The sequence below is a fragment of the Pelobates fuscus genome, chromosome 11, assembly GCF_036172605.1.
Source record: "Pelobates fuscus isolate aPelFus1 chromosome 11, aPelFus1.pri, whole genome shotgun sequence".
Taxonomy (NCBI): Eukaryota; Metazoa; Chordata; class Amphibia; order Anura; family Pelobatidae; genus Pelobates; species Pelobates fuscus.
The window spans coordinates 25,769,223-25,796,208 of record NC_086327.1 but is presented as its reverse complement, the minus strand read 5'-3'; the positions used below and the strand labels follow the sequence as shown (position 1 = coordinate 25,796,208).

At 45.0% G+C, this 26,986-nt stretch overlaps 1 protein-coding gene and 1 long non-coding RNA gene across 2 annotated transcripts in view; both read right to left on the bottom strand.

The window, feature by feature from the left end:
- Window positions 1-26,986, bottom strand: part of LOC134577512 (uncharacterized) — a 747,008-nt gene that overhangs the window by 39,769 nt on the left and 680,253 nt on the right. The window lies entirely within an intron of this gene.
- LOC134577509 (tetraspanin-4-like) overlaps window positions 1-26,986 on the bottom strand; it is an 83,501-nt gene that overhangs the window by 37,995 nt on the left and 18,520 nt on the right. The window lies entirely within an intron of this gene.

Below are 26,986 nucleotides of genomic sequence, written 5' to 3'. Positions count from 1 at the left end.
AATTTGTCTAAAAAGACATCTGCAAGTCATTGGGAATGCCATAGTATGTAAAGCTGCTGTCTACGGGGTTAAGCCAAGATCTGACCTAGAAAGGCCCTGTGACCCCCCAATGTGGTCATCTGCATGGATCTATCTGTTTGACAGATCACCCATCTTATAATAAATGGAGGGCAATGAAGGGTCAAGAAAGAGCAGTACTGGTAAATATGAGACCCCTGGATTCACAGCTCCAATCCATATAATCAGAAGTGTGAACTCAAGTTACGATTTCCACTCTGTAGTCTTTCTGGGTTTCTTTAGCACAGTTTAAGTGGCGCTATACAAGCTGCATGGGTTTGATGTGGAATTATTAAAAATTATTATTGTACTAACTCCATTTTAACTTTATACTGTGACTTCGTCCTCCATTTTGTCCTCCTAACCTGACTTCTTCAATCCTCCATTTTGTCCCCATGACTTAACTTGTTCATTTTAAACTACATTACGTGACTGAACTTCTCAACCCAATTGATACAGTAGACAAAGACCGTGTTTCCTTCAAGGACAAGTACCAGGAGGTGCTGGCTACTCCTTAAGACTTGCCGGCTACTCCTTAAGAGCTTGTAAGATAGTACAGTTTGAAGGCCACAGAACACAGTAGTAATGAAATGTTCTATTCATAAGAGACCTTGCACCTGGACATAAAGCCTGATATCACTGACTGTGTAAAATGACGCTTAGGACCCCCTTGTCCCCCACCCGTGTCCAGAATAATCCCACCTCTGATGGGTGGGCACGGGACTAACCTCTTAATTTTACTAACCAATAGGTAAGACACTAACTCCGTCACTTAACAATTAATCCAATTGATGATGTTTATTTGCTGATATTCTAATAATCAATGATGACGCAAAATGCCTCTTAAAAGGGCCTGCGCGCCCGCTTTTACTTCACTTGCCAATAAACTTTCTCGAAGTTATTTTAACCTGAACCTCGTGTGTCAGACTTAATTACTTCAGCGTATATACGCAATTTAATTTTATTGATTTGGACAGGAACAGATAGACTTTAAACATTTTGGTTTACTTTCAAAAAGTACCATAACAACTTGGCGCCCAACGTGGGGCACCGGGCTATGTCTGGCCGGTGAGCCGTCCTAAGGAAGACAAGGGTGGACGGAGGAATCCAGGGGGAAGGAAGGGAGATTGATCACCTCCAGATACACGGTAGAGACTTCTGCAGAGCCACCGGTACGTTCCGGCCCCTTTGATTGACCCGTCCACGTGTCTGTGACTGCTTCCCGGGAGGACATCAAAGACAGGTAATATCTTGCCCGGTGCCTCGTTACTCACTTGTTTACCTGCATTTTAGTCTATCTGTTGCCTGGGTGTGTTTGAATTGTTTGCCTGTTTTCCCCTTTTTGGGATAAAGGGGGGTGGACCTGAGGGGATTTGCCTGGGTCTTCAGTGTGTCTGTTTATCTGTTTGTATTTTACCTCTTTTGGGATAAAGGGGGGTGGACCTGTGGATTCGTTCCTAGGGGTCTTCTGTTGCCTGTTTTACCTCTTTTAGGAACCACGGTGCTGTGGTTGTAAGGAAAAAGGGGGGTTGACCTGTGGATGTGTTCCTGGGGGTCATCTTTTCCTGTTTAACTCTTTTAGGAGCCTCGTGGCTGGGGCTGTAGGGAAAAAGAGGTGTGTTGGATCTGTGGAGATTGTGTAGACTCATAGTTTCCTGGGGATCCTTCTTGTGTCACTTTGATAGCCTAGCTAGCTTCTCTGTGCACGTTACTCTGCTTGCAGAGTGGTGGTACCCTCCAGCTTTGAGCGCTGAGCTGGAGCCATTCCAATTTTTATTTTGTGGTGTGTGAATTCGGGCAGGCATTGCTGTCTTCATCACCACGGAGTAGTGGGACTTATAAAGTGGGTCTTTATAGGGGCACTACAAGAGTGAGGGTAGCGCAGACACTATTAGTGGGCTGCTGTGACGAGGGAGGCATATGGATTTCGGACCGGTGTTAGTTGTTATCCTTGGCCGTTGGTAGTAAGATACTACGGGATTGAGGGAGGTGACTTTGGAGTAAGCACACGAGTAAAGGAAAGGAATTATTGTTGATTTCATTTGAATTGTGATGCATGCACTGTATTTCAACTGTATTGTTGTCTTGTTTGTTTAATAGGAGTCTCATGAACTCCTGTGTCTGTCTCTAAGGATTTTCCTTGCCTTTCATCTTTTCTGTACTTCCTATATTATTATACTATCCACTCCCATTCCTCTTGAAGGAGAAGTGATTGGTCACACACTTCTCACCTCGCTCCAATCCGTGTCTACCACCCCGGGTAGGCGGATTCAGTGACTAGTCTACGTTTTGGGAAGACGCACCTGAGAAAGTTTTACGGTTCTCGGGTGGCAGTCGAGCATTGTAGACGTTCTTGTTCCGTTTTCCTTCTCTCTCCCTATATCTAGGACGCTGGTATAGGGGTAAAGGGATTATGGGGCAGGATTTAAGCAAGCCCAATAAGGGCTGGTTAGCATGTGATTTGGTAGAAAACAGAGAGGGCGAGGAGATGGTTAAAGGTGTTGTAAAGATTGCAAAAGTATGTAAAATTACTGTACCAACGGGTGGAAGATTGCAACCAGAAAGTTGGCGTAAGTTACTGGCAGAAATGAAAGGCAAGCTTACAGATAATGGTTTATTAAAGACTGCTGAAGCATGGTACAGAGTAGCGAAGGCTATTCAACTAGAAGGTTGGGTTGAGGAAGAAATAAATCACAAGGGTGTGAAATTGTTTGTGTATCATCAGAATTGTGTTGCTGGGGTCTACCCTCAGCCAGCGCCCCAAAGTGGCGCCCAGGGGACGTCTATCCCCAAGGTTCAGTCAGCAGTAGGTGATAGCCAGCTGACTATGTTCCCCGCTCCCAATCCTCCTAACACTCATCCCGCCACCTCCCCTGTTTGCCCGGTCCTGAATTCTGATGGATCTTTCTTTTCCCCCTCCCCGTCCCTTACATTCCCATCATCCTCGTCCATCCCTACGCTACCTGCTGTACCTCCCACTAACATTTCATCTGCCATTCCTTCCCTACGTTCCCTCTCCGTTCATGACCCCCTCCCCTCCTCATCCGCCCAACTAACCACCTCTTCCACCCTCGCCCCGACTCCTCCCCCTCCCATCTCCACCCCAGTCCAATACCCCACCTCCTTCCCCTCCCCAGCCTGGCCCTACCCCTTCCCGTATCCCACGACTCTGCCCTATCCCGGATATCCACTACCCCTTCCCCAAGCCACTCCCCAGATCCCGGTCATGCCCAGTCCGACACAGTCTGCCCCGGATGTGCCCTCTTCCAACATGGCCGCCGCTTCTTCCCTTAACCCTAATGTAACACCTTCTCCGGCCACCAATATGGCGGCCCCCAGTTCGGCCCTGATGCCGGTAATCCCCGGTGACTACCTATCCCCAGGTTATGACTCACTAGCCACCCCCGCATCTGGGGCTCGTTCCCAACCACCGATCCTTTCACCTCATTCGGGCCCTGCACCACGCAAAAGAGCCAATATCATAGAATTCGATGATGACGAGATGGACAGGGTGTCCCATGTCTCATCGGAGCTTGCCGCGGGAGCCCCAACTCACCGTTCTATCGATGACCCTTTTGGCCACAAGGGTCGGGGAGAACAGGCCCCTTCTAAACATGATGGCCATTGCTAACCCCACTTTTGAAGATACCATGGCCGCTGAAACAGGTTTTAATGATGTAAATTTATGGTTAGAATGGATGAAATATAATGCTAATAAGCATAATAGAACCGCATGTTATGTGTGTGGAGGTGCCCGGCCTCACCTGGGTACCGTACCTTTAATCCTACCCGTAGATATAGAAGAATGTGTTTTAAGCCTTTTTGCCTATCACTATAATTTTAACAGGTCCATATGTATTGCATGGACAAAGGAGTATCCTCTTCTAGCCAAAGACGTCAAACCCCCTGATGGTATTACCGTATATAAAGGTAATTACACTTGCTATGCCATGTACGATGGTATTGGTAAATTTGTAGGTAACTTTTCCAAAGGCTATTGTGCTACATACAGAACTGTCCCTGTACGTTTGCTGCAACATCACACTAGGTCACTAGGAGACATTTATTGGTTGTGTGGGGATTTACAGCTAAGATCCAGAATGGACACAGAATGGTGGGGAGAGTGTACTTTGACTAAGGCCATTATGCCTATACATATTATTTCTGACACACACCTCAACACCCATGAGTTCAGCCACACTAAGGTTAAACGTGACGCCCCAGTGAAAGGAAGTTTTGATCCTCATGTGTATATTGATGCCATTGGAGTGCCCAGGGGGGTGCCCAATGAGTTTAAAGCTAGGGATGAAGTTGCTGCAGGATTTGAATCAATTTTTACCATAGTTACCGCAAACAAGAATCTAAATTGGATAAATTACATTTATTATAATCAACAGCGTTTTGTCAATTACACCAGAGACGCCCTCCAGGGATTGGCCGAACAGTTACAGGCCACATCCCAAATGACTTTTCAGAATAGGATGGCCCTAGATATGATCTTAGCCGAAAAAGGAGGGGTTTGTAAGATTTTGCCCGACACTATGACATGTTGTACCTACATCCCAGAAAACACAGGCCCTAATGGTAAAGTCACACTAGCTATAGAAAAATTAAATGACTTGTCTGAAGAGTTAAAAAGGAATTCTGGGATAAAAGATCCCTGGGAAAGATGGTTTGGTTGGATGACAGGATGGCAAAAGGCTTTAATGCAGATTGGTATGGCTATACTAATTTTTCTCTTTATTTTTGCTCTTCTCTTTTGTTGTGTCCTCCCATGTCTGAGAAAATCCCTCATGAAGACTGTTGACCAAGCGGCACCCGCTTTTACCCATCTCGAAGTTGATGACCAAGAATCTCAAGACATCAACTCACCCTGTCTGCCGCTGCAAACATTCCCTTTTGTCGATAAAGTGCAGGAATTCTAGGAAGGGACTAGATTAGGGACAGCATCTGTCAGTGAATGGTAAAGGCCCCATGTGGAGAAGTGGTGGGTTAGCTGCCATGGGATACCCTTGGGTGTGAAGCGTTCGAGAGCCATACTGACGGGTGGTTAGCCTATTAGGGTCAGATCTAGGGACAGCCTTGCACTTTGCATTAACATCTAGCTAGCGGCCACGGGGTTTTTGTGCCTTTGGGTTAACACGTCTTCTGATACTAACATAATAAAGTTTTATCTCTTAGAATCTAACATTTCATAGGGGGGACTGATGTGGAATTATTAAAAATTATTATTGTACTAACTCCATTTTAACTTTATACTGTGACTTCGTCCTCCATTTTGTCCTCCTAACCTGACTTCTTCAATCCTCCATTTTGTCCCCATGACTTAACTTGTTCATTTTAAACTACATTACGTGACTGAACTTCTCAACCCAATTGATACAGTAGACAAAGACCGTGTTTCCTTCAAGGACAAGTACCAGGAGGTGCTGGCTACTCCTTAAGACTTGCCGGCTACTCCTTAAGAGCTTGTAAGATAGTACAGTTTGAAGGCCACAGAACACAGTAGTAATGAAATGTTCTATTCATAAGAGACCTTGCACCTGGACATAAAGCCTGATATCACTGACTGTGTAAAATGACGCTTAGGACCCCCTTGTCCCCCACCCGTGTCCAGAATAATCCCACCTCTGATGGGTGGGCACGGGACTAACCTCTTAATTTTACTAACCAATAGGTAAGACACTAACTCCGTCACTTAACAATTAATCCAATTGATGATGTTTATTTGCTGATATTCTAATAATCAATGATGACGCAAAATGCCTCTTAAAAGGGCCTGCGCGCCCGCTTTTACTTCACTTGCCAATAAACTTTCTCGAAGTTATTTTAACCTGAACCTCGTGTGTCAGACTTAATTACTTCAGCGTATATACGCAATTTAATTTTATTGATTTGGACAGGAACAGATAGACTTTAAACATTTTGGTTTACTTTCAAAAAGTACCATAACAGGTTCACTACTGAACACAGCCCGTCACACAATGCACGGACAGTGCCTACAAACTCACATGGTTTTCTTACCCAATAACCAATAACCTAAGGTCGGCAACATTTTGATGGACCCCTGCAAAGGTGTTAGCTTGTTTATGCCGTTAAACCTGCAATGTCAATCGATCTCAAAGATCAATAGAAATCTGAGTTTAGGCCCATTTTTAAGGACAAAATGTTTTCTGACTTTGGCAGCATTTCCATTAGAATAAAAGTTTGTTAAATGCAGATTGTGATCCCTGATAACTGGCTAACAATACTGGACGATTATTGATTGGTAACCAAGGCCAGATAGTAATGTAGGCCGATGAGTAGTGTTTTTCTACATCTGACCTTCCAATTATTTAATGATTGCATTAACACAAGACATCGCCATACTAAAGAGAACATTTCTAAGCAGGAAGATTCTATGGACTATAAAACCTTTAATTAGAATATATCCATCACGTTTGCAATGAATCTAGTCCTGCAAATCATATGTATACTGTGTATGTGCAGGCAATTTATCATTTATAGCCAGGCCTGGAGATAAAATATCTGAGGCCTGCTTTTCCAACCTGGCCAAAAATCAGGGGACAGTCTTTACACATGAGTGAGAGTGCAAAATAACCATTAGGTAAGCATATTTTATATATATACAAACGTGATTTAAACAAGGAAACTTTTCAACATGTTAAAGTGGCTCTGTCGCCTTTTGTGGTCTGTTCATATTTTGCAAAGACCCCCAATGGTAATATAGTAATTTGCGGGTCAGTGGCCCGGGTGTGCAGATGAAGGCAAGTTTTACTTACCTGAAGCTGTCCGTAGAGGCCACTGCCATAACCATCTGAAGGATCCTCTTTAACGTCTGGCTGCCAAGGGCTTACGTCAGTGCTGTATTCTCGCTCATGCTAGTGGGTACACCACTAATCCCTTTTTCCCTTACAGCGGTCACTATGGATGGTTATGGGAAATGACAAAACTGGCTACTGGTAGCTCTGCCTTTTTTTTTTTTTTTTTTTTATTCTTTATTTTTCGTTCTGACAGTCAAGCATTGTTACAATAATGCAAACGTAGGTATGGAAATAACCGTACAATTTTTTGTCATGTATTACAGAATGCAGAGTAGGATGGTTAGTACAGGCATCATTCACATACTGTGCACTTTGTGTGTATTGCCGTCAGAGTTTGTTTTTTTTTACATTGGCAAGCAAATTGTAACTATGTACAGTGGTAGTATTGTTGAGGAGTGGGCTTTGTAGGTGGAGTGTCATGAACTCTCAAGTTGGCCCTGATGAGTATGTTATGCTGTTGTGGCCCGAGCGTATGTACCGTATATACTCGAGTATAAGCCGACCCGAATATAAGCCGAGGCCCCTAATTTTATCCCAAAAAACTGGGAAAACTTATTGACTCGAGTATAAGACTAGGGTGGGAAATGCAGCAGCTACTGGTAAATTTCTAAATAAAATTAGATCCTAAAAAAAATATATTAATTGAATATTTATTTACAGTGTGTGTATAATGAATGCAGTGTGTGCGTATGTGTGTGTGTATGAGTGCAGCGTGTGTGTATGAGTGCAGTGTGTGTATGCATGAATGCAGTGTGTGTGTGCATGAATGCAGTGTGTGTGTGTATGAATGCAGTGTGTGAATGCAGTGTGTGCAGGGCCGGTGCAAGGATATTTGCCGCCGTAGGCAAAAAACATTTTGCCGCCCCCCCCCCCCCCCCATATGTCCCGACTTCCCCTCCTCCTCCCTCAGTGGTCCTTACCTCCCCACCCCCGTGTTCCTTCACCCCCCCCCCAGTGGTCCTGACTCACCTCTCCCCTAGTGGTCCTTACCCTCCCCTCCCCTAGTGGTCCTTATCCCACCCCCTCCCTCTCATAGTGGTCCTTATCCCCCTTCTCCCTCCCATAGTGTTCCTTATCCCCCCCATCCCTCCCATAGTGGTCCATATATCCCCCCCTCCCTCCCATAGTGGTCCTTATACCCCCCCTCCCTCCCATAGTGGTCCTTATCCCACCCCCTCCCATAGTGGTCCTTATACCCCCCTCCCTCCCATAGTGGTCCTTATACCCCCCTCCCTCCCATAGTGGTCCTTATACCCCCCTCCCTCCAATAGTGGTCCTTATCCCCCCCTCCCTCCCATAGTGGTCCTTATACCCCCCTCCCTCCCATAGTGGTCCTTATCCCCCCCCCTCCCTCCCATAGTGGTCCTTATCCCCCCCCCCTCCCTCCCATAGTGGTCCTTATCCCCCCCCTCCCTCCCATAGTGGTCCTTATACCCCCTCCCTCCCATAGTGGTCCTTATCCCCCCCTCCCTCCCATAGTGGTCCTTATACCCCCCCTCCCTCCCATAGTGGTCCATATATCCCCCCCTCCCTCCCATAGTGGTCCTTATCCCCCCCCCTCCCTCCCATAGTGGTCCTTATCCCCCCCCCCTCCCTCCCATAGTGGTCCTTAGCCCCCCCTCCCTCCCATAGTGGTCCTTAGCCCCCCCTCCCTCCCATAGTGGTCCTTATACCCCCTCCCTCCCATAGTGGTCCTTATCCCCCCCTCCCTCCCATAGTGGTCCTTATACCCCCCTCCCTCCCATAGTGGTCCTTATCCCCCCCCTCCCTCCCATAGTGGTCCTTATCCCCCCCCCTCCCTCCCATAGTGGTCCTTATACCCCCCTCCCTCCCATAGTGGTCCTTATCCCCCCCCCTCCCTCCCATAGTGGTCCTTATACCTCCCTCCCATAGTGGTCCTTATCCCCCCTCCCTCCCATAGTGGTCCTTATCCCCCCCCCTCCCTCCCATAGTGGTCCTTATCCCCCCCCTCCCTCCCATAGTGGTCCTTATACCCCCCCCCCCCTCCCATAGTGGTCCTTATACCCCTTTTTTTTTGTTATTATTAATTTTTTGTTATTATTATTATTATTTCTTATTTTATTTATATATTTTTTTTTTCGTCCCCCCTCCCTGCTTGATATATGGCAGGGAGGGGGGCTCTCCTTCCCTGGTGGTCCAGCATTGGCAGTTCAGTGGGGGGGAGAGGGGGGCTGGCAGAGCTGTAACTTACCTGTTCTGCAGCTCCTGTCAGCTCTCTCCTCCTCCGCGCCGTCCGTGCAGCTCCTTCTACCAGCTCACACTGTAAGTCTGGGAGCTGACCGAGGTGCTGACCAGACGGCGCAGAGGAGGAGAGAGCTGACAGGAGCTGCAGAACAGGTAAGTTACAGCTCTGCCAGCCCCCCTCTCCCCCCAGTCTGTATTATGGCAATGCAAATTGCCATAATACAGACCTTGACTCGAGTATAAGCCGAGTTGGGGTTTTTCAGCCCAAAAAATGGGCTGAAAAACTCGGCTTATACTCGAGTATATACGGTATGTTGTATTCTGAGCTTGCCTGGTTAGTTCAGGTGTTATGTCCCTCCTGTCTGCTCTTTCCATACCACCCCCTGGGTGCCACCATTCCACTAGGTGCGCAGACAGGCAGAGCATGATAGTGTGGTAGTGCTGGTGGGGGCGGGGTACGTGTCGTCGGCCAGTTACGTGTGCCAACGCACCCCCATCCCCTGGAATTGTCTGCACGTCTCATGCATGTTTGAGCCTTTCTCTCCTCCTGTTTGTTTACAGGTCTAGGGTGCTTGCAACAGATAAAAGCATACAAGAAAAGGATAGATATGTAGAGACAAGTAAAATTAGTGAAGTTTTGAAATGAAGTGATCTCCTGTGGGCCTAGAACCAGGCGCTGCCCGTCTCAGTGGACTGTGCCCCGTGTTCTGGCTTTAACCATCTACCCGTTCTGCAGTGGTGCCGCTTCCACCCGTCCGGGTTCTGGTATGACAGTGGCCGTAGGGTGATTCCCAGTTATCGCCACTGAAATGTACCGCTAGCATGCCGCCAGTCGCCCCGGGCCTTGGTTCTATGTATCGTATTGCTCCCATAGATCCCACACCTTGTGGAACGTGGTCAATGTGTTCTGCACTTGGGCCGTGAGTTTATCCATCAGATAATTGTCACGTAGTTTTGTCCTGACCAGAGATATCTGCAGGAGGTCCGGGCATGATCAGTGTTGTGCTACGGCCCTGCGGGCCGCTAGGTAAATCATGTTGAGGAGTTTCTGTTCGTGTCTTGGGAGGCCCTCCGGTAGCTCTGCCTTTTGCCAAGTTTAGCAAAGGAAAAATACATAAGAAAATTATGGGGGGTACAGAGCCGCTTTAAGGGCTTTGCATTCTATTATTTATTTTTTTTAGATACATTTATATGAATTAAAATCCTACTTTAATTCATGCTCATGGTATTTAATGTACCTATAGCATTTCTCAGAAATGCCATGACTTTTGGGTGTCTGCTATAAAAAACAACACTCTAAAGGAGGGGTGCCCAAAAGGCAGATCCCCATATGTTGTAGAACTACAACTCCCATGATCATTTGCACGCCTTTAGTATGACAAAGCATCAAGGGAGTTGTAGTTTTAAAACATCTGGGGAGTCTACCTTTTGGGCACCCCGATCTATAGTTTATTTGGAAGTAAGTCTTTATAATTTGGTACAAATGGGTTATTCACAAACCGGCAACTGTGAGGAATTGACCAAGTACATTTAAATTGAGGGCCAAATAGCTGAATTGGAATAAAATCACAAATTCTAAAAATTGTGCAGCTCAAGTTTCGTGGAATAAAGTGTGCTATTTTCCAGTCAATTCCCAACAGTTTACAGTTTAGTGAATACCTGCATGTTAAATGAATTAAAACCCATTTTACAATTTGTTTCAGGAGTCATCAACTCTCAATGCAAATTAAAGTGAATCAGTTTACCGGAATTAGTGTAATCTTAGGTATTTTTGCTACAGAGCGTCGTCATATTTTAGCGTAAAAATAACAGGATTTAAGTAGTTTTTAATATGCCTGGCTCACCTTACTAAAACGACAGAAATAGTGACCATGATAGATTTATTTAAATAAAAAACTAAAAAATACTTGAATGCCAGTCAAAGATTTCAGGAATTAATGAACTCTGCCGAATTGAAACCAGAGCTTTAGTAATTCCCCCTCCTCAGCACCATTCACCACTAGCAGGAAATTCCAGAGGTTAGTCATAGGATACAATGCACAGGAATGCAATGCAATCCCGAAAAAGGACATAGGACCATTTCAAGAAAACTCCACAGCTTAAAAGGGAAACTGTACTTTTTCTGGGAATTACACCATTTAAAGGGACACTATAGTCACCAGAACAACTACAGCTTATTGTATTTGTTCTGGTGAGTAGAATCATTGCCTTCAAGCTTTTTGCTATAAACATTGCTTGTTTCAGAGAAAATCCAGTGTTTACATTACAGCCTACTGATAACTTCACTGGCCACTCCTCAGATGGCTGGTAGAGATCCTTCCTGGGTCGTGACTGCCTAAAATGCATCCAAACATTCAGTATCTCCTCCCTCTGCATGCAGACACTGAACTTTCCTCATAGAGATTCATTGATTTAATTCATCTCTATGAGGAGATGCTGATTGGCCCATTGGCGGATCCAGGGGGGGGGCAACGGGGCAATTGCCCCCCCCGAGATTCTCCCCTGCCGGCTAGTGCAGGGCTGGCATTGCCCAAGCGCCAGCCCTGCAATGTGCCTGCGGACCGGGAGGGAGATCAGTGATCTCCCTCCCCGGTCCGCAGGCACATTACTGACAGCCGACCGGAAGGGGAGGGAGAGAGGACCCGGGAGCTGTTACCAGCAGCTCCTCCGGGTCCTCCTCTCGCGAGATTTGGAGCGTTGCCGCGGTTACCACGGCAACGCTCCAAATCTCGCGAGAGTGAACTCTAGCCCTGGAGCGCGGGCTAGAGTTCACTGGAACCACTGGACTACCAGGGATTCCCCACTGGGACCACCAGGGATCCAGAAATGTCCCCCCTCCTCCTCAATAAAGGTAAGAAGGGAGGGGGGACATAAATATATTTTATTAAATACATTTTTAATTAAAAAGCCTCCCTTCCCTCCTCCCCTCCCCCCATACACACTGACCCCATACACACACTGACCCCATGCACACACTGACCCCATGCACACACTGACCCCATACACACACTGACCCCATACACACACTACACACACTGACCCCATGCACACACTGACCCCATACACACACTACACACACTGACCCCATGCACACACTGACCCCATGCACACACTGACCCCATACACACACTACACACACTGACCCCATACACACACTGACCCCATACACACACTACACACACTGACCCCATACACACACTACACACACTGACCCCATACACACACTACACACACTGACCCCATACACACACTGACCCCATACACACACTACACACACTGACCCCACACACACACACACTGCCCCCATACACACAAACACTGCCCCCATACACACAAACACTGCCCCCATACACACAAACACTGCCCCCATACACACAAACACTGCCCCCATACACACACTGCCCCCATATACACACTGCCCCCATATACACACTGCCCCCATATACACACTGTCCCCATATACACACTGTCCCCATATACACACTGTCCCCATATACACACTGTCCCCATATACACACCGTCCCCATATACACACTGTCCCCATTCACACACTGTCCCCATACACACACTGCCCCACACACACTGCCCCACAAACACTGCCTCCATACACACACTGCCCCACAAACACTGTCCCCATACAACACTGTCCCACAAACACTGTCCCCATACAACACTGTCCCACAAACACTGTCCCCATACACACTGCCCCACACACATACTGCCCCGCACACACTGCACACCTATACACACACAGTGCCCTACACACCCTGCTGCCCCCCCATACACACATTGCCCCAAACACACACACACGACCCCCCCATACACACAGTGCCCCCCATACACACACTGCCCCACACATACATACAGTGCCCCCCATACACACACTGCCCCACACAGACATACAGTGCCCCCATACACACACTGCCCCCTAACACACACACTGCCACCCTTACGCACTCACACTCACTTCACCGCTCACACACACACTGCACCTTTCACACACACTTCACCCCTAACACACACCACTTCTCCTATGCCCTATATCCCAGCAGACCCCAGGTAAGTTGTCAAACTGTTCTTAAACGGTATGACTACTTACTCCGGGGTGGGATCCTGGCACTACTGGCACCATAACTACTACACTGAGCTGTAGTGGTTATTGTGCTAGGATTATTTTTTTTAAATAATCTACAAGTGCCCCTCCCGAGATCAGGCTCTGGATCCGCCACTGGATTGGCCAGGGCTGTGTTTGAATCATGCTGGCTCTGCCCCTGATCTGCCTCCTTGTCAGTCTCAACCAATCCTGTGGGGAAGCATTGAGATTGGATCAGGCTACCACTTCTGATGATGTCAACAGACTGCTTTTTTTTTTTTTTTTTTTAGGCAAACAGCATGCAGTGTTACAGCTTCAGGCTTTAATACAGTAAGATTTTGCTATATTTATGGAGGCATGATGGGCCCAGGGGGGCTAGATGGTGATTTTAACACTATAGGGTCAGGAATACATGTTTGTGTTCCTGACCCTATAGTGATCCTTTAATAGAACGTTAAAAATCCCCATTAAACTTTGTTAACCTTTTTTGTCATGGTAAGGTTCTTTTTATTTTTCATTGTTAATTAAAGAATTACCAATTGACGTCTCAGTCCAGTTGGGTCAAGGCACAGCCAGTCTGGTGGCCTGCCATTAGAGGTGTTACTAAGCAGCAATATAAATACTGCCTTGTCTCTGAAAAGGCAGCGTTTACAGTGCTCAACCTGCAGGGACAGGATATAGACACCAGAACCACTACATTAAGCTGTAGTGGTTCTGGTGACTAAAGTGTCCCCTTAAGTATAAGAATAAGTAAATAAAGTATTAACAATTTTGAGATGTGAAAGTATCCTTTTAAAGGGACACGCTAAGCACCATAATCACTACACTATTGTAGTGTTTATGTTGCATGGAGTGTTTTAGGGCAGTCTCCCCGGTTTTGTTCAAACCATCCAGAGCCCAATTCTTCTGCTGCTGTTCAGACCTCATGGGGACTGCATCCCAAGCTGTTTCCTGTACCATAACCACTACAGCAAACTGTAGTAGTTATTGTACTTAAACTACAGTGGTTCCCAACTCAGTCCTTAAAACATACCAACATCCCAGGACTTGGGTATTTCCCAATTCAGATCCAGTGGGGATGCTGACATTGACGGCTGGTATGCCTTGAGGACAGAACTAAGAACCATAGGCTTAGATCGCCCTTTTAAAGGGACGCTCCAAATATGAAATTCACAAAGTCTATTGCAAGGGATACAGTGAAATTAGTAACAAATCTTTTTCTTCTTCTACCCGATCCCCTTTTATGGCTATAATTATTAGCAAGCTCTGTGCATCAATAATCCTGCACTTCCCCCAAAGGTAGACACATTATGGCGCAGTCTTTTTCATCTTAAATGTACATCAAATCTGTATGTTTGGAAGCATTTAGTGTGTAGCTGTAGCTCTCCTCTCTGTTCTGCTTGATTGTATTCTTTAAGCAGAGTCTTTACAAGAGTGGTGATGTCAACGTACGTAGAATGGTTACATTGTAAATGGCTATAAAGATGCAAAGGATTCTTTGTGAAAATCATAGGCTTTAACTTAATAGGTAAAAATAGGCTTCTCAGAGTAACTATAACAACAAGCTTGAAGACTCAGAGGTGGCTAAAAGCAGAGTTAAAGGAACACTCCCTCCGCAGTAATACTTTCAGCTATAAGTTGTTATGGAGAGAGTAGTGTCCAGATGTTGTCTTACCTTCGGGAGTTAAAGGGATACTCCAGACCCCTAAAGCACTTTAGTTTGCTTAAGTCCTTTGTGTGTAAAGAACATGTGCTCTTTTTTCATTTTACAAAAAGTGCAGATATTAGAGGACCACTATAGGCACCTAGAACACTTCAGCTCAATGAAGTGGTCTGGGTGCCAGGTCCATCTAGGATTAACCCTTTCTGCTGTAAACATAGCAGTTTCAGAGAAACTGCTATGTTTACATATGGGTTAATCCAGCCTCTAGTGGCTGTCTCATTGACAGCTGCTAGAGGCGCTTCCGCGCTTCTCACTGTGATTTTCACAGTGAGAAGACGCCAGCGTCCATAGGAAAGCATTGAGAATACTTTCCTATGGACTGGATAAATGTGCGCGGCTTTTGCCGCGCATGCGCATTCAGCCGATGACGGCAAAAGGAGGAGGAGAGTTCCCTGTACCGAGGGAGCCCGGCGGGGGAGAATAGGTAAGATTTAACCCCTTCCACCCCCTAGTCCGGCGGGAGGGGGTCCCTGAGGGTGGGGGGGACCTAGAGACCCTATAGTGCCAGGAAAATGAGTATGTTTTCCTGGCACTATAGTGGTCCTTTAATAAAAATTGGCACTTATATAAAGTAACCTTGTAACACCCCCCTGGATGTCAAACAACGTTTCCTGTTACTTCCTGGTTTGGGTAGCTCAGCGGAGCTAAACTCAAGAGGCAGCAATTGCCCAGAGCACCTGCCTTGCAAAGACTTCTCATTGAGCTGCATTTGGAAGTCTGTAGAAAAGGAGGGCTTGCAAAGGCTGCAGATAAGAGATCTGTAGCTTTTGCAAGCGTTTTTTAGATATAACTCCAATGAAAAAAATGCATGCATGTTTTCATTTGGGGTATATCTACTAAACAGTAATTTATATTTTATTTGGCTTTGTGCAGTGGAATGTCTTGAAACCATTTAGCAATTGTTTAACCTGAAAATAGTTCTTCAGAACCCAACACAGCATGCCCCTTGGGCTTTCTTCATCTTTGCCCTGCAGTAGGAGGAAGGTTTAACTGGATGATAGGAGATGTGCTTAGAGAGTCAGCTCACGCTTTCAGCCTTTCATTGGCTGCCCATTGATAGAAATAGTATGTACACTGTCCAATGGTAAAACAAACAAGTTGCACAGAGTCCTCCCAAATCACCCGACACACTGTCTCCCAGTGACTATTACAAAATTCATCCCATCAGGTAGACGACCGGGTAAGTAGCCGGTCAGTGCTGCCCATTTGCTGAGGGCCTCTGGATTGTTTACACATGGGCTATAAGTCACGGGAATTCATTTTTACATGCCCCTTCTCTGGGTCCTTCCAATAATACTGTGCAGGGCTACTGGGTCAGCCGATCAGAAAATTATATGAGAACACTATGGCTGTTATTGGTTCTCAAGAGGTTAAACAAATTCTAGACTCAAAAGTAGGACATTAACATAGAAGACATGTGAAGGCATCAGCTATATTTAACCGGGAAAGTGGTCAAGTGGGTCAAGTTCGACCCAGTATCAGCAAGAAACTTCTGCAACGTTTAGCCAGCCCCAGGACTCAGACGAAGCGAGAGGACGAGCCAGGGTCACCGGAGGAAGTGAGACCGCATTCTGAGCCAATCATTTGTGCAATGTACTGTGGCACGTTATACCAGAGACAGATGTGCCAAATTATCATCTGTGCTCTCAGCATATAAAAAGAGCAAGCCACCAATCTTTTAACACGACCCCCCAGGGGGCTGACTCAGTAAATGAAGGCTGCCATATGCAGCCTCTATTTAAAGTTACTCTCCATTCTAGTCAGTACGCAGTTTCTTGTTTTTTTTATATACAAGGATATTCATTAGACTTTTAAAGATTGTTTAGCTAGACAATACTTTGGCAGGGACATCAAAATAATAACAATGGAAAGTTTTATTTTAGAATTGCGGTTTGTTTATTGAGCTCTGTTATTGAAATATTTAACTTGTTTTCCTTTGCGGCGCTGTGAGGCGCACAACTGAGAACCACAGAAAACGTTCTCAAATACTTACCCCCCTGGGTGACATCTCAGGTCTGCAAAGTAAAGCAACTACGTTTATTGTAGTAGTTTTGGTGGTATTTGGGTTATGAGTGGGGAAAAAAAGCGCATCCCCTCAGTTTGTGAAGTCAAAATAGAGGAAGTTTTGCTTCAATCATTTTACGTCTAATTATTTGTATGGTATGAGCAGCAGGGTTCTAAATCAGGACTCTAACTCTGAGTCTAGGACTCTAGGGAGCTATGACTTAAAAGTAACTTTTTTAATAGAATCTACTCAGTCTGAAACCGCTGATTTAACTCCCAAAGCTGCATAGTCATAAAACCCATGAAATAAAATAAACAATGGTTGTTTCTTTATGTGGATTGTGTTTTAATAGCATATAAAGCATTTATTGCCCTTTTATAAGCATCCAGTGGCTTATTTCACACACCCTTTAGTCCTATTTCCTAATGCTTTTACATATCACGTTGGCATAACTGATTGACATCTGACAGTTATTTCAATGGACGGATCATGTTTTCAAATCCCATTTCGACACGGTTTGTGATGTCACACAACGCAGTTATAAAACGAATTGCACAGTGTGGCTGACATGTTATAGTGTGGAGTCCATCAATCTTCGATAGCAATAGGACATATATAGGCAGCAGCTGAATTAATTATGCATATATCTCAGTATTCAAATACATGAGCAAGCTGAACAGCCTAGTATGTGTGTATATGTAAGCGTGCGTGTGTCTCTGTTTGCCTATCCCTTTGTCTAAACCCTAGAAAAAAATAAACAAATAAATAAATCCAAAAGGCTGAAGAATATATGCATGAACGATTTTTCATATGGCAAGTAAATTATCTTTTGCAAACAAATTTAATTTGCAGTTTGTCGTAGACAGCAGGCATTATAGTGCTGGTCGGCTCTTCTGTGACCCCATGCAGCTGCATAGGGTGGTTGAGGAGAGTTACTCATAGAGCAGGTCTGCCCCACCAGCTGGGTGCAGATTGATGCCAATGCTCCCTCCTGGTCTGAGAATTCTTAGAGGTCTACACTGAGTCAGAGGTCTAGACCTGCCTGACAGCCAATCAGACTGCTATGGAAGCCACTGGACCACCACCTATATCAAAAATTCCCCCCCCCGTCATGTCCAAAATGCAAATAGGAGGGGGGTAACAGAAATGCTGCTTAGTGTTGGAGAGGCTGGACACAGAAACCAAACCCTGTCAAATTTAGCTCCCTAACTATGTCACACTCACCCCCTGAAGAAAGTCACCCTCATATACACAGTCACCTCTTTAAATGAAACACAGCCTCGTCTGACCAGAAGCAGCCCCCCTGTACACGTAACACAAGCAAACCCAAACACTTACGCTCCGACACACACAAGGATACACACTGTCAGACACACACTCTCACATAGGTACACAGTGCCAGACAGGCACACACGGACACCCTCAGTTAAAAATACAACCAGGTAAACCCGGCCAGACACATTGTGATTGTATGTCTGTATCTGTCAATGTGGGGGTGTCTGTGCCTCAGTGTGTTTGCTTGTGTGTATGCGTTTATCAGAATGTGCATATGTATATGTATCCATGCGTATCACTGTGTATGCGTGTGTGTGTCCATGGCTGCAATGTGATATCGTATAGCAATACCATGGTAAAGTGACTATAATCCAAAAGGATCAGTGATCAGAAACAGAGCCATGGACAGTAGTTTCCTCATTATCAAGGTGTCATTAGCAGGTGGCCGGTTCTGGTCTGGAAGCTGAAGTCTCTCTGAGAGTATTTAGCCAGAGACCAAAAAGATTGGTGAGACCAAACACATTACAACTCCCCACAATGAAAATAGAAAAATGACTGTCATGTATCAACTGTGTATCTCAGGTTAGACTCTGTGAAGTCCTCATTTGGCAAAGAAACTTCAGTCATATGTTCTATGATTCTTTACATATCACGTGATCTACCCACTTTATCAACGGCTTGATCAGGTTTAGAAATCCTGTACTGCATTGATGATGACAACGCGGTGCAATAGAAATCCATATGGCCCTAGTTTTAATGCAGCACCAGGACATACATACACAAGTGGGATTAGTGGGAGTTACAGTCTTGGGTAGAAGCCATCGTTAATGCAATCTCTTTCCCACTGCAGACACGATGAGGAAGAAGCTGAGAGCATTTTCCCCACCTCCTCTCCCTGCATATCAGTAAGGAAGAAGGGATGATTGATGAAAGATGAAAATACCATTTTAACTCTCTCCAAACGTGTGTGTGTCCTAATGCTACCCTACAATTAAAGAAACCCATCCCATAACTAATGTAAAAAAAAATAATATATATATATATATATATATATATATAACAGAACACTGAAGTGTGTGCCAGGGTAACATATTGGCATCTTGGGGTTCAATTATTATTATTTATATAGCGCCAGCTTATTCCGCAGCGCTGTACAATAAAAGGGGAATTTACCAAATGAGACAATAACAAAGTGTAACAGGTGCATTAGGTAGTTGAGGACCTTGCTCATACGAGCTTACAGTCTAGAAGACTACATCTTTGGTCTCATGATTTATTATGGTGTTGCCCAAACCTCTGGATGGCATTATTTCCCATAGTAAAAGGTTCACTGTTGAGCGTCCTCTCTTTATATATAACCGAGAGATAGTGCGGCTGGTGGTCAGGTGACGGTTACTGCCGGTAACTTCTGTATCCTGTTCCAGGCCGTCTATAAATACTGCTGTTTGCGGCCCACTCCCTTTCCGCCTCCCATGTACACAATGACGAGACTTTTAAAGGAAAGAAAGAACAGGGAGATTATAGAAACTTAAGGTTGTGGTTGGAAAAAAAGCAGGATGGGAGGAATGTATATGAGTAAACGCAGCTAACGCGACACTCTTAACTCTTTGCATGGCTTCACAACGCACCCTCCCTAAACGGATATTAACACCTTACCACAAGTGAACCTTGATTATTAAAGACTATTCAATAAACCTTAAATTGCAGCAAATTGAAATAAGCAAATAAGCTCTAAGGTTATGCAAGTGTATTTTCACCGTATAAAAATAGCTTTAGCTCTGTATATTTTGGATATAGCTCACCTCATTAGAAAAAACAACAAAAAACAGCAAAGGCATTTTATGAAAAGAAGAGCTTTAGGGGGAGACTTATGTCGCAGAAGGCAGCAACGTTTTTTTGGTTTTTTAGCTCTAAGTAGTGGTTGAAGTGCAAAGAGTCTTTGAACGCATTGCCTTTTTGCAAAAGCTGTTTAGGGATCTAAAAAAAAAAGCACGACTACTGCAGCACCCAAAAGCTGGCCTTTCTGCCCCCGAAAATGGGGCTGTTTCCTGTTTGCCTGTTTTATGAGCAAATTTATAAAACCGATCACTTATAACCTGAGAGAGCTGTGCTAAGTTGGGCCGAGTCCTCAGAGCCTTCATCACTCTTTTCCAAACTACCTCTGGCCTCTGAACCTTTGAGCGAGCAGCGAGTGATCTGTAGCCAAAAATGTCATGCTCTCTGAAGTACAATGAAAAAAGAAACCCGTGAAAAGCATATATATTTTTTTTTTTTTTAAACCCACAAATTTACACCCTGGTCAGTGAGCTATTTGAAAATGTAGCAGTAAAATAACCATACGGGCTAAAAAAAAAAATAAGCAAATTAAAATTTAATTAAAACTGCCAACTATTGGATACAGGCAGTACATAGCTGTTCGTTTTTACTGAATTTACAGTATGTCGGAAAAAGGAGTCTATATCATTTCTTTTTACTCCTATTAGACACTAAAATACCAGCGGCAGATCAGCCAGTTTATTGCCAGAGAGTATCCAATGTAATTTACAGAGATATTTTTCCTCACCGTATAAATAAATCCCGTTGACACAAAGTATTAAAGATCCAGACATGTTTATTTGTTTTCTTGACCGTGTGAAATATGAAATGATTTTAAGTAATCTTTCAGCGAAACATGCTCTGAATGCTTATCGTATCAGCGAGGAGGGGATAAGATGTGATCATCCAAACAGAAAATCGGGGGGGTGGGGGGGGGGGGAGAAAAACCCTTTCCTGTGAATAAACGCTGACACCTTCAAGCTGATATGATCACAGAACAATAGTTCTGTGACATGACGGAGTGCAGTCACTTCCCCAGTGCAAAGGCGGCTTCCTGAGCTGGGAATAACTCTGTGTCCTACTCCCTTGTCAGCTGCCGGGGGGGGGGGGGGGCTGGGTACCAGACATCGATGCTATCTGCCCCGTGCCAATGTAGGACTGGATTTCAATCACACAACCCACCACAGATTATGAACCAAGTCAGCTAATAAGCTTTATATAGGGTAACCATTTTTTAAAAAAAAAATATTATCTTTATCATAGTCAATTAAAATATGGCTGACTAAATGTAACTGTATTTAAAGGACCACTCTAGGCACCCAGACCACTTCAGCTTAATGAAGTGGTCTGGGTGCCAGGTCCAGCTAGGGTTAACCCATTTTATTTTTTTTTTATAAACATAGCAGTTTCATAGAAACTGTTATGTTTATAAATGGGTTAATCCAGCCCTCAAAGCCTCTAGTGGCTGTCTCATTGACAGCCGCTAGAGGCGCTTGCGTGATTCTCACTGTGAAAATCACAGTGAGAGCACGCAAGCGTTCATTGGAAAGCATTGATAATGCTTTCCTATGAGACCGGCTGAATGCGCGCAGCTCTTGCCGCGCGTGCGCATTCAGCTGAATGGGAGGAGAGGAGGAGGAGGATCGGAGGAGAAGAGCTCCCCACCCGGCGCTGGAGAAAGGTAAGTTTTAACCCCTTTCCTCTCCCCAGAGCCCAGCGGGAGGGGGTCCCTGAGGGTGGGGGCACCCTCAGGGCACTATAGTGCCAGGAAAATGAGTATGTTTCCCTGGGACTATAGTGGTGCTTTAAGCTGAAAAGTTCTGTTCTGGGGGAAGGGGAGTTTTTTTGTTTTGTTTTTAACCCCTTAATGGCACAACTTCTGGAATAAAAGGGAATCATAGCGGAATATATCCGACATGTGTCCTTAAGGGCTTAAATCTACCTAAAATGGTGAAATAATGGATTGAGGTTTATATCAGATTCAGTCAGTTAATACCGACGAGAGAAAAGGCAGCTGTCAGTGGCAGCCACTTTGTCTATACAGAGATACATTCTATTTCACATGAAATCAATAGGACGGACCTTAATTAGGTCTCCTGTCCCCATTCTATGTGTAAACAAGCATCTCTCAATGCGTTCTGTCTTTGAAACGTGCATGCATGCTGCTCTGATTGACTGAAGGTGTCTGCTTTCACTGACAGATCTAAAGTTTGTGTAGAAGCACGTGGAATTGGCGAGGCATTTAAAGGATGTGCTAGGGTACCTTTATTCTACCCACTGGGGTGCTACAATACCAACATAAAATCATCTAACATTACAAAAGGGAAAAAAAAATGTATTAATGTGTATAAAAAAAGAAGTAGATAGCGAAGAGGCCCGAAAGATATTGCAAAATTCACAATTAATTAAATAGTAATTACATGAAAATGTATACATTTATAAAATATATATTCCAAAGCTGCCACCGCTAATTAAAAAATAATTAAAGAAACACTCCAAGCACCATAACCACTACAGTGTGCCTAGGCGCCCTGCCTCCATTGCTTCCAACAGAGAGTCTGAAGAAGCCTCTGCGTGGGAGCTTCTGTTAGCACCCCATGAGCTAAGCCCTGCATTTCTGGGCTAGGTTTACTGGCTTAAAGCGTCGGCGTCAAAGCTTAGCTCAGGAGAGCTAATGCAAGCTACTAACCAGGAGTTCACAGCTCATCTGAAGGCCCGAGAGAAAGCAGGGAAGGGTGTCCAGCGGCCCTCAGGTCATAAGTCAAGATATTCCAAAATAATGGAATTACTTACAATGGGGGGTGGGGGGATTCTATGGCTCTCCTGGCACCATAACTACTACAGCACACTATGTGGTTATAGTTCAATAATTACATAAATAGTTGTTGCTTGATTCCAATCACTATTAATTAAGTAGTAGACATTTATGGAAACAATTTAATGGTAACAATTTAATTGACCGGGAATGATGAAGTCAGAAGAGTGGATAAACCCATGTTTGGAAATGTGTCCTTTCCTTCAATGTGTTGCATTTGAAGATTAATTGGCATATTCAATATGGATAGACAGAGATATGGACTTCATTTCTATCAAATGTACAGTATGTGTTACCATTTCCTCTAACCCAATGATCTCAAACCTGTCTTCAAAGAACCCCTACCGGGCCTGGGATAAATATCCTTTTATTAAATCATTATGTAGAAGCTATGGTTTCCTTTATGGCTCATTGTAGGATAGTCATCGTCCGGGACATTCCAGCAGGTAATACGAGGGAAGATAGCCTAGGCTGTGCCTATGTAAGAGTAATTAAAATGCACAAATGGAAATTCTCTGAAACCCTGGAAATTTATAATGGACATAAATAAAACTGTTTTAGGGCAGCCTAAGAAACATAACCACTACACCTCATTGTATTAAAAAAAAAAAATAAATCTTTCGGTTCAGTCTCGTTTAGGTTTGTGTCAATCTGTTTTGGCAGAATTTTGACAAATATTAGGGCCAGTAAAAGAGCATAGCTAATGATTTTAAACTGGAGGAGTAACATGGGAACTGTGCTAATCAAAAATGTGCAGCGTCAACACAGGAAGCAGGACACCACAGCAAGGAGCGGAGTGGACGTTCAGTTTTAAATACACTCATTTTGATGATATAAACACATCATTTTCACAGACAAGGAAGCAAGGAAATCTACCACAGAGGTGCCCAAAAATTAAGAGAGCTGGTTTCTTCACTAAAATATGAAATTAAATCAAGAATGGGTGGCCACAGATTTATAAACATTTGACAGGTTCAGTAAATCCAGTAATAAAGTCCTTCAGCTGACATTAGATCATTAGACATAGACGCTATCTGTCTGGAATTCAGACGAGGAGGGCTAAGCTGAGAACCAGCAGGGAGGATGTGAGTTAAGCTAGTGGCCAAGACTTGAGTAATATTCAACAATGAAAGTTAAGACCGCAATCAAGAGAGAGGGCCTAAAATGAAATGAGGAAAATAGATGTCATAAGCTGGACCTTCTCACACCAACTGTGGATCATAATGTAATGTACTACCATGGTGTCACTTATTTAGGCCTCCCAACAGACCTGATTTTGGTGGGACAGTCCCAATTTCGGGTCCGGTCTCGCTTCAGTTCCCTGGTGACCCTCATCTAGAGACACCAGGGAACTGTCCCCAGGCAGCTGTGCAGTGGGCACTAAGACCATACAGGGAGCACTTAGGCAGAGATTGGCATAGCCTTAAAAGCTGGGGGATGAAAGGGCCCCTTTTCCTGATGGGTCCGCCAATTATGGGCATCACTAGTGACACAGTCTGAGTTGCTGGTCACACACCCTCAGGTTTCCACCCTTCCCGTTCAGAATCCTTGGCCACTGTTCTTGAGAGGTATGCTTATTCTGTCCTCAGTGGTATTTCTAGGTTGAAAAAGACTAAGTTGTGTAAAATATTCTATATTTTGGTAATGTCTCTTACATGCATTTTACACGGAGGTGTGGTTGATCTTGAGTAACGTGAACAGATCACAATAAGTGTTGTAAGCTCTTCTATTTTTCTGAGTATCCATGGAACTTGGGGTGACCTTATTAGAATGACCAACAAGCATATTGTATCAATAGGTAATGCTTACACAGCCATTTTGGTGGTATTTATATAGGAGAGTCTAGGTAGGAAAATGAGACATTGACACTGAGACACAGGACATCAGGGGAGAGTGTCTTCACACTGTGAATGTCCAGCATGTACCATCAGCTGTTGACCTATTTAACATCACTGACATTGTAATTATTGACTTTGTATTTGGAAGCAAGAAGAATACATCTCTTTTATAAGAAAAGCCAGGAAAGTCTGACTATGTTATATTTTTAAGTGACACAGAAAAACTCTAATATGCATGATACATGGTGAGCCACCCAACAATAAGAAAGAAGAATTTACATACAAATATGCGGCGGCATATAGTCCACCCATTGAACAGCGCTACGGACTTTGCTGGCGCAATATAAATAATAAAATAATAATATATATGAATAAGTATCAAGCAGAATAATTATTATAAGAGTTCACTTTTTCTACATATTGGAGACGCCAGCCAGTTTTTTTTCCAAGTTTCTTTTATTACAAGTTGCATGGCTTTTGGCACATATATTGAATTAAGACCCTCCTGAATCCACCCAATTCCCAAATACATACCTATCAATAGGGACGCTGTGGAAGGGAGGTAAAGGGTGGGGGTGGGGGGTTCAGTGATGTGATTGTATCACTAACTCCGCCCCAAAGGGGATGCTCCATGCAAAGTAATAGCAGGTCAGCCTGGTATGAATACAAGTGCGTGGAGTGCTCTCTGCAGGGTCCTAGTGCCCTAAACACTAACCATGGAGCAAGCACGCTTTTGCTATAATTGTTGGGTAAAGTTCCTTGGTTTCCCCAAAAGAAGGACAGCAGGGGACTAAGGCAAGGACCTGTAAATCAGGACTGTATAGCCAAAATCGAGACAGTTGGGAGGCCTGCTAATGTTTTTTATAACTCACATTGAGTTTCCCCCTGGGAAGCATGAGGGCTGGATTAAAAATTATGTTTGGTAAGAGGCCAGGGGAGGAGACTCACCAGTCAGCAGAGACAAGGGACAGGAGCACGCTGACTTTGGCCGGATCTTCCGGCCAAAGCAAAAGAAGCTGTTATGCTGACCAGAGGCCCGCTTAGACCAGTGTGACACCCCTTTAAAGATGGCTATCCTATCTGCGATCTCGGACACCGACCTGGTAAGGCTCCTGCAGGCCTACTAGGCATCGCACGGGCAGGGGCACTGGAGGCCCTGGTGTCTGGAGTAGATACGACCTCAGAGACAGTGGATGGAGTTGCGGTTTATGGCGGGCAGAGGGCCAGGCAGTCCAGGCCTCCGTCTCGCTTATCCCCCAGTCTCGTGAGGAACAGTGATCGGAGGCAGCAGCGGATCCAGGAACGGTGACATCGTCAGTGGTGGCCGCAGGGTGCAGGAGACGGCCCAGACGAAGTGGCTCGGGTGAGGTCCAAGATAGCGTTCCCAGCAATGGAAAAGTGTAATTTCTGGCCGGAGCGGAAGTGACGTCATCACACGCAACGTGGCTTGTGTGCACCGGAAGTCAATGGCGAAACATCGGGCGAGTATGAGACGGCAGCGCAAAGAGGAGAGCGCCAGTCCCAGGCCTGAGCGCATCAACCAGAATAAGAAGTCAGAAACAGCAGGTACAGACAGCGGTCCGGCTGTGCAGGTGGCTGCGGGTCCCCAGCATCTCCTTCCAAAGAGGGCAGTGTCCAAGTTGCAAGTTGTTATTTGTCCGCTCTGTCCTTTTTATGTCAATGGTTCTGATGGGAGGACTTGTCCAAGGTCTTTTGCGTTACTCGGGTGGTAAAAGGGTGGCTCCTGTGTTGACGGCCAGACATGCATTAGCCGATCTCATTCGAGGTGCTGGTGAGGCTGCTGTCCTTTCTTCCTCAGGTGTGTGCGTCTGCATATGAGGTGTGGCTATTTAGGGTGGCCCTATTATGCTTCTATGGCGGATTGGGAAATTGGTGGACCCCCGGGCCTCAATGCAATTGCGGTTACGGCGAGAAGATTTGGCTCTGACAGCTTCAGGGATAGTTCTCATGATACGACGGTCAAAGACAGATCATTAGGTTCACTCAGGTTCTTATCAGATCACTCAGGTTCTTATTAGAGTTACAGGGGGCTTATATTGCCCAGTCCGGCTCGTAAGGGAGTATCTCAGGTTTCGGGATCCCTTCTGGTTCACTAGGATGGAACGTCGCTGAGTCGGTTCCAGTTCTCCAGGATTCTGCAGGTATGCGTGAGGGGGTTGGATTGGAGCCCAGCCAATACTCGTCGCACTCCTTCCGTATAGGGGCGGCGACACAGGCGAGTCAGATGGTCTCCCCGTGGAGGCTTTAAAACGATTGGGGCGTTGGAAATGGGGCGGTATCAGTTATATGTGCGCACGCATTTGTTATGTTGGTGT